This window comes from Schistocerca serialis, chromosome 5 (assembly GCF_023864345.2).
Source record: "Schistocerca serialis cubense isolate TAMUIC-IGC-003099 chromosome 5, iqSchSeri2.2, whole genome shotgun sequence".
Classification (NCBI taxonomy): Eukaryota; Metazoa; Arthropoda; class Insecta; order Orthoptera; family Acrididae; genus Schistocerca; species Schistocerca serialis.
In genome coordinates, this window is record NC_064642.1 from 542,739,708 (window position 1) to 542,744,925 (window position 5,218).

Here is a 5,218-nt window from a genome sequence, read left to right on the forward strand (position 1 = left end):
TTACCAGTTTCTATCTGCCTAATAGATCATCTCACACGCAGCACCGCAATGCACAGCTGTCAACAGTGGAATTACTGACGTGAAACTACGACCAGAGTTGTAGTACAGTCCTAGAATCGTCGCTTGGAGCTGGTTCTTGAAACTTGACTTTCAATGGATAGTTACGCCTACCTTCAGGAATCTGCCACGTGTTATTAAGCATTTCCGTGACTCCCTCCCGTGGGTCAAATAAATCTGTGATCATTCGTGCTCCCCTTCTTTGTATACATTCAATATCCCCCGTTAGTCCTATCTGGTATGGGTCCCACACCTTTGTACAGTATTCTAGAACAGGTGCATGGGTGTTTTGTTTCCAAGCTCCTTTTTATATTTACTCGGCAACGGCCATGCCGCAGTGGCTACACCGGTTCCCGTCAGATCACCGAAGTTAATCGCTGTCGGTCGTTGCCGGCAGTTGGATGGGTGACCATCCGGGCTGCCATGCGCTGTTGCCATTTTTCGGGGTGCACTCAGCCTCGTGATGCCAACTGAGGAGCGACTCGACCGAATAGTAGCGGCTTCGGTCAAAGAAAACCTTCATAACGACCGGGAGAGCGGAATGCTGACCACGTGCCTCTCCTATCCGCATCCTCAGCTGAGGATGATAGGCGGTCGGTTCGTCCCGATGGGCTTGAAGACAGAGTGCTTTTTTATATTTATTGCATTTTCCCGCCATCCTATTAAAAAACCAGACACAAGTCTACCACATACCTTACCTACGATTAAAAGTACGTGATCGTTCCATTTCATATCCCTACAAAGTTTTTACTCCCTGGAATTCGTCAGCTGACATTCCAGTTGTGACTCAGCTATATTGTAATTATAGGATAACATTGAGTTTTTTTTTGTGACTTTCAAAATTTTACATTTTGGATCATTTGAAACAAGCTGTACAACTTTGAAATCTTATCAGGATCTGACGGAATACTTGTGCAACTTTAATCAGACATCACAGCGCGATATAAAAGCTTCTTTTCGAAAGCGCCGCACCTAGATCCGGGTTGTTGGAAATTTGAATAGTGAATCATCGCACACTGTTACTTATCCCAATAATTAATTATTAATTTTGAATCTTACCTGCTACTTGGCATGTTATTCACTATGAACGCCTATGTTTGAAATTACATTTCGTGCATGATTCTGTGAGTCCACTGGACTTGCACTGAAGATGATTACTGTGATTGAAATCGATATGCAATAATAAATAATCCGTTTCAAATTTATACGACCAATACCAGAGTTCTCCTTGTTCGCAATAAATATCATTTATCTACACCGCATGGGCTTCACGCTATCTATGTTTGGCCGATGCTTCGGTAAAGAGTCGCATCTGATAGTAATTAAAAAACAGTTTGTTTCAGTCGCTGACTCAGTTCTGAAATCATCAGTATCACACAATATATATCGTTTGGGAACAGTCATCTTCATGGTAACTAAGCAAGACTTCCACCCGCTAAGATCTTTCGCAGGTGATTTCTAGAAAAATGTCATAGTATGTCCTCACGTTATACGCCGTTCAGCTGGTCCTAATATATGTCTTGTCGTTATACAGTGAATCTCTTGATTTCACTGGTCAGGTTAACTACAAAGACGTACAAACTACCCATAGTTTAGAATACTAGAGTACTGCCGACTACATGTCTACAATAGAAACGACAGTACACCGTATGAATGGTGAGCGTTAACATCTCAAGAAAACTATGGCTTCTAGACACTGTATCTCTCGATAATTTTGATAACCATTCGGTACCCGCTGCAGTACAGCAGATGTGGAGAGAATCTATTTAAATAATGAAACCTGAATGCGACGATCACACCCTCATTCCAAAGCTTTTCTAAACCGGTGCATCAAATGAACAATGCGCTGTTACCCGTCGGTAATGTCGGTAAGTGAGGCAGCCATTGACATACTATCTGCCAATAACCCCGACACAATTGTCATCGACACAGAGAGCGATGAATGCTAACAACAAAATGCAGATGTGGTTAATTTGCATGTAAAGCGTATCTTTTGAAGTGATTTGACTGATATGGAAAAAAAAGTGTGCCGGTATATTTGTTTGGATGGCTTCATTGCATGTCAGTTACATTTCAGAGATGCATGAACCGGCAAGTGTTACGCTAGTAAGCTAAGCACAGTAGTTTTTATGACATCAGCACGTTCAATAAAAGTAGGTTAGATAATGTCAATAAAAAAAAGGTAGCTACTATGTCAAGAGTCGCACTACCGAAATACATTTGCAACATTCCGAAACCACTTTTCTCAACAATGGAGAGATCTACTGCAAGATATCGCTTACATTTTGCTTTGACAAATGAGAAACAATTGGATAAAAGTAAAATAAAATTAATCTTTCACAGTTTTAGTGTTTAAATATAACCCAATAATCGTGTAATTCCTGTATTTCCGTGTAGATGACCGGTTGTATTCGAGGGCTAACATATAGGACAAACATCCCTCATACAATAATTAGATTTGCGCACACCGAACAGCTACAGTAACATAGAGTACAAATTTAATTTCACAATTATAGCTATTTTAAATCACTATCCTGATTGTATTACTCAGCGTTTTATTTGTTTGAACAGATTCACAAAAGTTCGTAACCCTAGCTTCCTAGGTAGAGTGTTACAACAATATTATTTTTCATAATGCTATTTCTGCTGATATGCAGTTAATTGTACGTTACGCGTAAACAGTCAGTAGGCCTAATTTGTATATTTTTTTACGTCTGGTTAGATAACAGTAAGGACGTCATTGTGACTCAGAAATCGTCGAACTTACAAGAACGTAACTTATACACAAATAAGGATAACCAGTCTCGGGGCAGATATCCATCTTCACTAGCACACACCTTTACAGAAGAAAAAGTTGTTGTAGCCTGCAGTTTATACATCAGTGCAAGACATCGTCAACAAGACGGTTTGAAAGAGTTTTCATCTTGTATACTACGTTATATGATCTGAGTCCGCTAATTCATGCCTCTATGGTGACGAAGGTAGCCAGTTCGAATCCTGGCAGAGGAAATTTACACTATTATGTGGGCGGCAAGGGGAAGAGAGTTGGTGGTGTTAAGTTCGTCGTTACCAGATTTTGCTCCATCGTCGTGGATTAAATGTTAGACCTCTCTGTGGCGTTTCATGTGACACTGTTGATCATGATCGTTCGTCAGATGGAGATGTTAAGCTAGGCGGTCCCTTAGCGCTATAAGAGAGGAGTATGCTCTGTGCCGGCACCGGCTTTCACCCTCTCCTGTCACCATTGTCGTCGTCGTCATCATCATCATCATCATCATCATCATCATCATCATCATCATCATCATCATCATCATCATCATCATCATCATCATGTAGCACAAACCTAATATCACATTATGCAAATTCATTACAGTAACATACACTCAACAGATACTTTTAAGATACAGCACTCATATACTGTGTGGAAATGGAATATGTGTGAAGAAAGAACACAATTTCAAATTATGTGGCTGAACAATTCTTTGAGGCCTCCCTGTATACAATGCCATACGGCCATGCGACACTACCCAAAAATAAAAGGAGCTATGCAAATTGGTCACAAATTGAAGTTCATACAGATATCGACGGAAAATGCAAAATTTTAAACTTTGGCGGCCGATGGATGAATGTGTGATGCTGCAGAGCAGTTTCAGTGCGCATACGGCAAGGATATTAAACAGTGGATATGTCGCTAGTAGAGTATAAGGTCTTTGCGAGTTTCATCCCGTCTACTCAGTGACAACGCGTGGACAGTATACGCAGATATCAGAATTTGAGAATGGATGCGTAGTTGGTTTCAAAGAAGCTAGTTGGAGTAATCGGCACTCTCACGGAACAGTGGTACGTCGATGATATTCTACGCCCCGTTTCGTTGTCCTTCATGGCACGCAACCCTGGGCTTACATTTCAGCAAGATAATACCAGCCTGCATACAGAGAAAAGTGTCTACTGCTTGCCTTCGACTTGCAAAACATTACCTTGGCTAGCAAAGTTAGCGGATCTTCCGACAACTGATAACTTTTGAAGCATTGTGGTAGACCCTCCAGCTAGCTCGGGATTTTGGCGATCTTGCATTCATCGCTCTCTGTGTTGATGACGATCTAGCGCGCCAGTTGGACAGAATTTGGCACGATGTACCTCAGGGGGACATAAAACAACTCACCCAATGCCACAATTTCTTGCAGAAGGGCCAAGATGGACAAACGAGTTATTGATTTCCTCAATTTTTATTAAGTTATTGAATAAATCTTCCAATTTTTCTGAAATTGTGATCATTTGTTTGTACATGTACGTCACATTTACCGAATTCCGTCCCATTCGGATACCTAGTTCGTGGTGAGTATTTTGAACTAAGGAACCAAATGCTACATTTCGAAACAAACAACTGACTGCTGCATCAATGTTGGTGATTGTATCTTTAAAAACAGCACAGTATCATCTGTAATGGGTTCACAATGGAATTATAGCTGCTGACCGATGGCCGAAAAAGATGGAGCGTTCTTGTATGACCTTGCGGGCGCCCATTTTATTTCAGGTTAAGCAGGATACCGTACCTACAAAGACGAATGAACGTATGGAGCAGAGTTTCCCAACATGTATAATCCTAACTAAATGAAATTTATCGCTGACGTTATAAAATTACAAGAAACAGTCGTTAAAGCTCGGCAAAGCTTTGTTAGTACTGTAGAATGTGAGATAGTGCTGGATCATGTGGAAGAATTTTCGTCAACAAGCAGCCGTCACTTTGCTCGTGAAGGACACATCCGGAACAATACAGAGTTGACAGTGACGCTGGACTAGCAGGGCAGATCTATCACAAACGACGTACGGAAGCCTAATGATTTTGATCGCAATGTTCAATCCTGCCAATGGTTTATGTAGTAATAAGTAAATCGACACTGACAGATGTTACTTCGACCCATTATTGCGAGTTTTCGTTTCTGCAGTAAAGTGTAAGTTGTTCGTTAATTAAGAAAGTAAATGTCAATTTTTGAATATTGGTTCTTCATCTCAGGACGTCACAATCCTTTACAATCTGCATGGCATTGACGGTAAAGATTTCGTACACCCTGAGTACCTGATATAGGATATCTGAAGGAGAAGAAAGGCCGCCTAGACGTGTTAAACAAGAATATTACATTTTTTAAACAGACTTATGACT

At 40.8% G+C, this 5,218-nt stretch overlaps 1 pseudogene; it reads left to right on the forward strand.

Annotated features, from left to right (window-relative positions):
* Positions 1-376: 376 nt before the first annotated feature.
* Positions 377-494, forward strand: LOC126482449 (5S ribosomal RNA; annotated as a pseudogene).
* Positions 495-5,218: the final 4,724 nt, after the last annotated feature.